At 39.0% G+C, this 10,768-nt stretch overlaps 1 protein-coding gene across 6 annotated transcripts in view; it reads left to right on the top strand.

Moving 5' to 3' along the window:
- Nucleotides 1-6,907: 6,907 nt before the first annotated feature.
- The window catches only part of LOC142397988 (teneurin-3), a 142,365-nt gene continuing 138,504 nt past the window's right edge, over nt 6,908-10,768 (top strand). For all 6 annotated transcript variants that reach the window (XM_075481871.1, XM_075481868.1, XM_075481867.1 and 3 more), the window contains exon 1: nt 6,908-7,417. The gene's annotated coding sequence lies outside the window, so the exon portion shown is untranslated. The remainder of the gene's footprint in view (nt 7,418-10,768) is intronic.

Raw genomic sequence — 10,768 nt, 5'->3', positions numbered from 1 at the left:
AGGATCTATACAACAATTAATTTGGAAGGTTTTTTTTTTTAGCTGATGGGGCAGGTTTGTTTTTAAGGAGGAGGACCTTTTGCATTTCATCAATGAAATCAGACTTTTAGTCCTTTAGTCCTGCAATTGTTGTGAATGTTGGTAATTATGTGACTTTAAGTCTGCAGGTTGCAACTGTTCTGCATGTGCATATTAACAACCATCTGACCAATTTTATTATGCAACATGCAGAGTGAAGGACTGTCATAGCTGGGCGAAATCAAACCAATCTTTTCTGTAGCAATGGGAGGAACATCAGCTGCGACTAACGTACTGTAACCGCTCTAATTAGATCATTTCTCTTATCCAAAGCTTCTATCAGCTTGTCATGTTGTGAGAGTGATAGGCCGTTTGGATTCTGCATTTGTTTTGACTTGTGGGGAAAATATTAATACACTATGTAAATGTTTTACTTTCAAGAATGAAAGTAAACACGATACATGAGCTGTCATCGTTATGATCAGTTTGCATCAGTGCTTTTAAGATTTTCACTAAAATTAAATGGCTGCTTTCACACACAAGGTTAGGCTTTTAGTAATTATTATCATCTATGATATTGTCTTTTTGAAGGATGTGAAGTCAGGTCATATGATTTTGTCACAAGGATTTGTGTGAATTATGAAGTTTAAGCCAGATTGTTTGATAAGATTACAGTCTGAACTTTTCTTTGTAATTTGTGGAATCAGAGCTGGAAATCTGAAAGATAATCACAATGTTGTAAAGACCTTGAGTTGTGAAACTGTGAATTCTAATTTTCAGCCCCTCCTTCTCCTCACACCGGGGATTTTCACACATTTCTTAACACAAGACTACAGACAGCGAAGACACTGTAAACATCCTATTGAAATCCCATTTATCAGTTGGTTATCATTGCAAACCGAACAAAGACGAGTTGTTTCAGCCCAGATGGAAAACAAACCAGAGGTGTCATTCCAGGTGGAGTACATTTTCAAACTCGGGACCAATTAAAAAGTGGCCTCTGGTTCCACAAGGCCTTGTTATCAATGCTTTCTGAGAATATTCCTTCCAACTCTGTATGAGCTTGAGACTAAGGTGTGGTTATGTGCAATTATTTGGAGAGCTTCCTGCTTCCTCCACGTGAAGCACTAAAACAGGGGTGTGAGTTGCTCTTTGAATTGGTTGCATTGGGTGCAGACTCTAGGAAGAAGCGAACACTTTAAAGAATCAGATGGAAGTTTCTTCCAAGAAGTGATCTTCAAGCTGAATTTTGCTGCGGATAGTTTAGCGTGGATAGTTTGGTGCAAAGCAGAACAATGGGGATACTCCGATAAGACTGTTTTAAATTAGTTAGAAAAATACTCACTTTAAAGAAAAAGAAGAAAACAGACAGACATGATTGTTTATTGGATCAATAGTGATCTTTTATGTTGGTATACAAAACTAGAAAAAAAACAAACAGGTTTTCTTTATTGTGAAAATTGAAACGGCCACTCAATTTTTATTTTGAGGTACGGTATCAAAGCTCTGAAAATTAACTTTTCAATTTTCAATGAAAATACCGAACAAAAAGCGGAATGTCCATTCTAAGAATGCAAAGAATAACAACAAACTCATCCAGCTGCCAGTAGTGATACAGTAGTGATGCTTTACACCTTTTTATGCCTATCTGTTCAAAATCAATTTGCCACTGATAATTTTTGGTGTATGTAATACATTTTTAGTTTTTAATAGATTATGTTAAATACGCCTGTCTCTTTTTTTTTTTTTTAACAAAAATTATCAATATGCAACAAAGAAAGGCCAAAAGCCATTCTTTCATTTTGTTTTAACTCTAGTTAATACAAGATAATCCGACAAGTACAATTTATTGCCTATTTCAGCTTTTAATAGGCCTGAAGTACTGGTTTATAGTCTTGGAATTGAGTCAGACTCTGCTAAAATGAACTTGACACTGCTGAAAAGGTAGAGGAACCGTCCAGTAGGCATTCACTCGCAGTTACGGAATGGGTAACACACAGGATCCACTAAGACAGGAGATGGCCCTGACATCTTCTTTACCGAGGAATCACATGTAGCAACAACATCTTCAAATATGGTGTATGACTTTATGGGAATTCTAAACCGGGTTGATCCATGTATTTAACACATGCTCCCACTGATTTAGAGAAGGGTTATTCAAATGATTATTTGAATTAAAGCAACTGTTTAAATAAAAAAAAAGATAAGAAAGACAAAAACAACATGGAAAGTGGAACAAATTGTTGTACAATTAATTCTATTCTCAGAGTTCTCTGGTGGCCGAAGGCTGATAAAACATCACTGTTGATACAATGATTTTAGCTAAATGGATATATTGACCTGACAAATGGTAGAAACGCAGTAGTATTCATATGCAAGACTTTGAACAAATAAGCGTGTCCAAACATTTGACTGGTACTATATACCCCACATATGTATATGTATGCGTACTGTATGAATATGTTTAAATCTGACAGTATACTTAACATTGTGCTTCACATTTCACAAACTGACAAACCCACAGGTGTGGGATCTAACCGTGCATCAGTCCATAAACTAATCTATTATGTCACTGCCTCTGTATTTTAATGCCACATTCCAGCTTTCAAAATAAATCACTTACTTCACTCCAGGTTCAAGGTCTTTCTTTTTGTTTTCTTCTTGTTTCTTCATTGCACACACTGATTCTCTTTTTCTTTTTTTTTTTTTTTTTGCACATTCCCAAAGCTTTTCAGAAAGTTATAAACAATTACCTGAGTTATTTCATTTAATTTCTTTGTATTTTATTACAAAGCAGAGAACAATTGTATATCAGCCAACAGTGTGTCTCGGAATTTAAGCAGATAAAAAAAGTTATTTGCGTCATTCTATCTAAGTCAACTATTAGAACAGAAAGAAATAACTTTTTTGTGTTAACCTCTACAGGAATAGAATACTGATTCAAAAACAAGGGAAAGTAGTTTTAATATCAATCATAATAATTAAATATTTTGTTTCATCCTCTTTTTTCCAAATGTCTGTGAAAAGAAGCCATTAAAGTTGTAAAATTATGATTGTGGGGCTGAATGCTGCTTGCTGATGAGTAAAGATTTCAATGTGGCCCTTTAACTGTAATTCCACAGATATGACATGTGTTAGTAACAAAGAAAAGATTAAATTTAATTCACCATTACCACTCTGCTGCTGTCATAATCCTCATGTCCAGAAAAATCATGTCTTTTATTTCTCTTGGCTTATTTTCGGTTAAGCTTTTCAAATTAACCCTGCGGTTCACGGGGTCCCTCACTGCTGTCTTTGATTTGCCAAATTTTCTTGCCATTGAGGTTGCCCGTCCATCTTTTAAATTTGGGATGACACTGAGCCTGTCCAGTATTTCAATAGCTGCTTCATTTCGCCGTGAATCCTTTAATTTTCCTTTTTTTTTTCTTTTTTCTTAACCACATGGAAAAAATCTGCACTTCAGCTTTGGAAAAAAGAAAAATGGACTTTAACACTAAATTTAAAACAAATCAACTATTTTTTTTCTCTCTTTGATAGATATGCTTTTGTCATGCTAAAGTCCAAGAGCTTTACATTCAAGGCACTGTGTTGTAGAAACAGACATGTGCTGAGGATAATCGTTTATGGAAATGATGAAAGGCTAGACTTCCACTTTTTTTTAATTAATTTTGGTAGGTTTTTCCACTATCTTTCGTTTGCCTGAATATTTATTTATTTTTTTTTTTCAGACTGATTTCTTGGGTTTTCTGGTTCCTTATTTAGATTTGATGGTGTTACAGTGACCCACTACGATCAATAGACAGGTTCAGAAAACAACCTCAGAGAAAACTACGGCATCCACAACTTGTTTCAAAATGTCTTCTGAGACTTGGGAACCTGGCAGCCAGGCATCCGTCTCTGTCGTCCTTTACTGCAGGTGACTCTGAAAGATTCCAGCCCTCTGAGTTAAATCTGAGCAAAATGCAACACTTCCTTTTTATTGAAGTATTAGCATTTCTTTAAATGTGGATATAGCCTGACATGAATTTGTATTTGAGCATGAAATATTTGCTTTTTCCCTACCCTTCTTTTCTTCAGATATAAGAGACAAAAAATGTGCTATCCTAAAATCCTCACTGTATAACCAAGGGTGAAAGCTTTTTTGTCCCTTTGGAAGGGATTCATTTCCACATGAAAAGAGAAGTTCTGTCCAATCCCTTTATACATGTCTGTTTAGTTTGCTGAACACAATACCAGACTAACAAAAGGCAATAGCATTTACGCTGCGTATATAATGCACTGCACACATGTAGAAAGCACATCTAATGTTACTTTTGCTTTTTAACAGACGTCGGACAAGATAAGACAGTTTTGTACACATCAGAGTCGCTGTCTGACCCCTTTGGGGCAAAATTCCTGCGTGCATAGGAAGAGTAACGGAGTGTATGTATAATTTGTCAATGTTGCTTTTTTGTAATGTCCACAGGTCTCTCTGTCCCCATGGTGTGGCCCATCTGTTTTCTTTGCTGATGCCGTACATATGTAAAACATACGGAGCTGAAGTGAGATACGGTCTTCTTTTCTTTTTTTTTTACAGTGCATGCTTATGCTCTTGGGCTTCAGTGGTGAAGTTTCTAGTTCATGTTTGTGTATTCAGGCACGCACCCTGAGAGCTGCAAGAAGCCTGGAAAGCAAATGCAGCAAATAATAGGCTTCTATGTTTCGAGAATGTTCTGACATTTAATTTTAGTGGCTGGTATGGTGACTTTAATCTAACAGTCAACCAGAGACATGTGAATTGAGCAGTGTGTGTTAATACTGATAAAACTGTATCCTAGAACCTATCAATCTTCAACATGTGTGGGGGTCATTTATTTTTTGTAAAGCACTTTTTTTGTTGTTGTTCTAAATCCTTTCAATGCATCTTTATTCATGTAAAGTGTATTGTGTTTGAGTCTCTGAATTTAGATGTTGGAAGTGACTGGCCTCCAATAGAGGGCATAGTTGACTGCACGGACATGCACTGTGTGACTGGGAGAAACTAAAGCCCTGCTGAAGGTCTCACTGGAAGAAACAAAAAAGGAATTCTGTCTTAAGAATAAGAACCAAATGTGTGTTTGATTTAAAAAATAAAAAATAAAAAAATAAATCATTTTGAAGAAACAGAATTGACTATTTTGTTTGGTTCAAGAAAGTGAAGGTCTATTAATATATTATTAACCCTCTGGTGTAAGAACGTAAAGGAATCTCCATGTGGGTGAAATGTGTGACTATGTTGCTTGGTAACTAATTTACAGTCTGATTACAGAGGAGAAGAACAGTAGTTTATCTTGAAGTAGAGGAAAAATGGAGGACTATTGGCTTCAGCAGCCCCCTTACTAGAATTCCTATCCTTTTCATGTTCTTTCTTTCCTCTCTTTATTGCATGCCCTTGACTGAAGATTGAATGGCAGAGTTTGAGATAGATTGTTGGGCAGCTGGCTTTCATGCAGATAATGCCGTTTGATGGAGGCAAGTTTTTGATGTGCTCTGGGTATAATAGAAGAATCAAGCATCGAAGGGTCGGGCTGATTTTGCTTGGAGAAAAGCTGTCCTCAGTGATAACTTCATCACTGCATGTGGCCAGACGTGGGGTAAATTCAGGAAGGGGATTTAAAGAAAAAATGCCCAGTCAGAGCTGCAGTAGTTGGCCCCCTATTGAGTCGTGGAGCCTGGAGACCATAGTTTGAAGGTCTGTGATCTGCCATCGGTATTGTTAGTCTCTCTCTCTTCTCTCTCCTTCAAAACCAAAAGGAATCAGCCTCAAAATGCCTTTCTAGTGGGATTAGTGGACTGTCGCTTTTGTAATTAATGAAACTCTGCTTTCTGCGGTTTATTCTCTAAATGCTATCATTTGAAGCCCATCAGATAGTGTCTTGTATGTTTTCGTTAAAGCCAATTCAAAGCAAATGTGGTCTTGGTATTAGGCCTGGGCAGATAATGGCTTGGAGGCAAGTGTACTTATCTCTTTAACTGGAGCTCATCAAGATGAAATTTTCACACTTACAAAGTGCAGAAGAACTTCAAGTCTGTCTACATAATCATCAACCAAAACCCGATTAAAGCATGCACAAGGCCTGCCCATATTCTATTGAACATTAGTGTGAGAGACAGTGGGACAATATCTTTAGATGAGAACATTTATTGGTGGTTTTGCTTGATGGAGCTCAAATTGTGCATATTTGTTACATATTCCCTCAGCAGCTGATCAATGCCGGTACAGATGGTGGATGGAGCACAACAATATGAAACGAGCCTTACTCAAAAACAACATTTCAGTTTGAACAGCAAGTGCTCGGGCCTTCCTGTTTATCAAACAGTTTAATTAACAGCTTGAGTAACCTTTAACTGCCTGTCTTTACTGCTGAGATATAACACATTTATTTGCATCGGGCTGCATTTCCCTTTGTCAAAGTCGAGGTGAGAAATGGGAGATTTGTGAGTTATCCAATTAAGTGGCAGCGCGCGCGTTCATACAGTAGGTAAGCTTAATGAACAGATTCTCTACACAAAAGAGGGAGAGCTGGCTGAGGGAAAACAGGCAGGTGGCCTGAGAGGAAGCTGTGGAGCAGAGTTAATCTGCTGCTTATTATTTATTGAACAAATTGTTATGATTTTACTTTGAACATGTTCAATTGGTGGCATAAAACTGCAGTTGGAAGTTAATCCTTTTAGTATTTTTCTATTAATGAGGCAAATTTTGTTTACAGGTGCCGCCGTTTTCATGTTGCTCACCGACTGGAGGTCATAGTTGACCCTCCTCTGTATTTACGGCCTACACCGGTGCTGATAGGCAGAGAAGAGGCTGAGGACTGGATGCGCAGTTTACCAGCTGACAAGTGCATATCGGACAAAAGCGCAGCGGAGCGGGTGGCGAGCATCCGCATCCTCACCGAGTGAGTTTCTTTCTCTTTTTTTTCTCTCTGAACATCCTGCACAGCTGCTTGACGACAGGAAATATAACTGCGTTACCTCCTGAGGGGGGGACAGCTGCATTGTTGGAACTATTGGCTGAGCCGATTCGCCGGGAGGACTGTGAAGATCTCGGAGCAGAGACACGTTTGTCACGGAGCTTGGCAGCTGAAGCTCTCTGCTTCACCACAACGCCACGGCGCTGCGCACCGTCCTACAGCACAACTCCGCCGCTCCGAAACGTGCAAGATCGGTTTCACCGTCTTAAGCAAACCGAGAGCTTTTCTGTGGAGGAGCAAAAGAGAGGTGTGCGAGAATAATTAACTCTTTGCCATATTTACACACGCGGTCGTTGTAAGAGGCACCGCGAACGCACTCTGCCCACTGCTGCCTGCAAGTTTGGACTAAAGCGCACCGCTGGAAGTTTATGTGCCGCTGCCTCGGACATACTCGCTGAAGCTTCTTGCAGGTCAGTGCGCCCTTAGGTTTTTCTTCTTCTTCTTTTGTCGTGATCCCACAATAACAGCAAATGGCACCCATTTGCTGTTATTTAGATAAATTGCAAAATCGGTGACATTTTATCAGTAATGATGTGTGATTTGGTCTGTTCTGCTCCTCTGCCATATCCCGGATCCTTTGACAGGATGTGGAGCAGCGACCTGCTGGGCTCCAAGCCCCCATTTTCCCATCTCTACTTTGATAAATATGGATTAGATATATTTTGATTCCTGCCCTGTGGATTTTTGGCAATTGAAGCCAACTACTTTAATGAGTAAGATATTTCTGAACAGTCAGATTTGGGAATTGCATGGTAACATAAAGTTTAATGATCAAAGACTTGTTCGTAAAAGCCTACACAACCATGCTGTTAAATGTCTATCATCTTATAGGAGGAGGGAAAAAAACACTCCATGAAATTATGAAGTATTTTTTTTGTTACTGCCTTTTTGGATGATTGAACTAAAATTTCACAGCTATGGTGACTATAGCAGCCTCCTCTCTAGTCTACATCACCTCTCACCTCTCTATCTTCAGGGGATGACACAGTGGGATGACTTAAATCCAAAAAGAGGTCTTATGTGCACATAAAATGTGATAAGAAAATCTCAAAGCGACATAAATCACCTGCATAGATAACCCTGCTCAAGCCAATAATAATTGAGATGTCGAGCAGGTTGCACATACCCCAAACTGGACCTAGTGTGAGGTTTCAGCGACAGGAGATTATTGAGAAACTTGACTTTGAAAGAGGCCTCGAGAAAGGTTGTGCTCGGAGATCCAAATCCTTTTCTGTCTGACATGTGCCCTTCAGAAGCTGCAACCTTTGGCGCTGCATCTACTGTATTAGAAAAAAAGAGTAATGAGCATGATTTTCAAAAGCAGTGTAATTTTACTTTAATCAAACAAAAACCCTTTTAGATGTCACTTGGGGTTTATTCCGTTCTCTCGTTTCTCTCAGCAGTGTAAGATGGTGACTTGTCTCAGTGCTTGGCATGCGCCGAAGAAAAATGTTGATCTGATTTCACTGTGGCATAGATTAGGCTAAATACAATCTGCAAACACATGCATCTCAGTCCACATGATAGCCCAGAGGGACAAGTATATCTGTTCAGCTAAATTGATTTATGGCTTTTGTCCCAAGTTCGACTGAGGAACTGCAGCGGTTGAAGCCATTTTCTGTTTTACGTTCCATGTCTGACAAGGAGTGGAGTAGTAAAGTAATGCAGATCTTCGCTACTTCAGGCCATCGTGGTGAATTGTGCCAGTTGAAAGGATCGTTCTCCTCCCACCCACCTGCATATCATAACATATGCTTTGATTATCGTGGACAAATAAGTTTGGGAAAATTTAAAAGTATGAGAGATGTCTCATGGGGAAAAAAAAAAAAAGTACTCCCAGAAACTAGTCTGTCTTTCTTTTGCCAGCCCATAAATGCATTACAGCCATATATCCTCACTGGGACATTGATCATATTTGAAATTGGCTTTCTTGTACAAGACACAACAATCCATATTTCTGGTGCCACAGCATCCTGATAAATGACACGTGGTGCTGACACCTTTTTTTAGAAACACACCTGGATTCCGAACAACGCCTTCGACTGTCAGTCTGTCGACATAGTCAGCGCAACTGCGAAGAGAAAACATCCTGTGGTTGACTATTATTAGACTGTGTCATAATATGGCAGACTGTTATGCATCCAAACATGTAGGCTTTCTGTCGTGACCCCTTATTGAGGCTTCAATCTTATGCCCCTACCAAATGTCATTGCCCTTTAAGCACATCACTCAAAGCAGGTGAGTACAATATCTGATGTGGGAAATTCTCCGGGTGATTTTCTTTTTTTTATTTAACTATGCTTGGAGCTTAGACTCATCTAATTAATTCAGAAATATTAGACGAACTGTGTACACAACACCAGCACTCCATGTTCATATCCTTAAGTAATTTCCCTTTTCATTATTCCTGTGGAGAATTTAATATTCTGTGTGATGAGAACTGCCTCCTTTAGGGATAATGCCAGCTTGAAAACTGCCCTTAAACAGTTTTATAGATTGTAAAAGGGCAATCGAGATGATTCCTGTTCGTCTGTACAAATTACTCTTCTAAGATCTGAGAGATCTGGACGAAGAGTTGATGCACAGACCTGTGCCTATAATATCTCACCTTATTACTTGCGAATGCCGACAGTGGCACAGGAGATGACCCCAGGGATTAAAACATTTGATATGCCAAACAGCATGGCCGAGTCGCCTGTTTCAACACATCCGAGCAAACACGTGAAGGTTAATGCAGCCTGACAAACTACCAACAGTTCCCTGGGCTCGACGGATCGGTTCCATGTCATATTTACTTAACATAATTGCTGCTCTCTAATCTGTTACTATTAACACACAGCCTGCTTGGCTATTGTCTGCTGTGCTCTCTTTCACCTGTTTTCTCTCTCGGTGCATTTTCCGTTTGCTCCCACGAGAGTAGCGCGACATCATGATGAATAGTGGACATGGAAGTAAAGCATGCCATGGTGCGTTCTGCATGTCTATTGGAATTTAAAGTAACCTAGCTTTGCGATGGCAAAACCTCCATCGACGGACAGGCTCGCAGTTTTGCTTTAATGACCTCAAGTCGGAGGATTACTCGGGTTTAGCTCAGTAATGTCTCACCCTCAGCAAACTTTAACCTCTTTTTTTTTTTTTTAAAGAAAGAAAAGGAATTAGACCAAAAAAAGTTGAGTATGAGATATGTGCAAGTTGCCAATTTTTTGCTGAAAGTCACCCTAGAATTTATAATGGAGGAGGTTGCATGCTCTTGAAATGTGCTTAGAGTAGGAATATTTAGTGACAGCACTTGATGCATTACTGTGGTCCTTAACTACATTGTAGGCTCAAAGCACAAAGACAAAAACACCATAAAAACATGGCATGCTTTAATGCAAAAGTGCTTTTATATAACATATTTGCTTTCTTCCTGGTTTATAAATACTTTATTACATTCAAAATATCAGAACTTTAGACAGCTAAGATAATAAATGGAGATTTAAATTAACATAAAGACGAATTCTCTGTCTTTACAATCTGTGAAGTATAATGTGATACATCAGATAATGTCTGTGATTAGAAAAGAGACATGAGTGTTCTCAAGGAAATGGCTTTTGTAGCTCGTCTGAAGTCTGTTGCGGACTGACAGCGTGACCTAATGTGTTGTGAATAAGATTAACCGATTCTGCATCTCATTGCGTGCATATGTGCACATGTGCTGGTGGTGATGTTGTGCGTAGGTGTCGAAGAGACAAAACAACCAAGCTGGTAATTGTCTGTGA

The sequence above is a fragment of the Odontesthes bonariensis genome, chromosome 13 (genome assembly GCF_027942865.1).
Source record: "Odontesthes bonariensis isolate fOdoBon6 chromosome 13, fOdoBon6.hap1, whole genome shotgun sequence".
NCBI lineage: Eukaryota > Metazoa > Chordata > Actinopteri > Atheriniformes > Atherinopsidae > Odontesthes > Odontesthes bonariensis.
The sequence above is the reverse complement of the archived record's forward strand: the minus strand, read 5'-3'. Positions and strand labels throughout refer to the sequence as shown.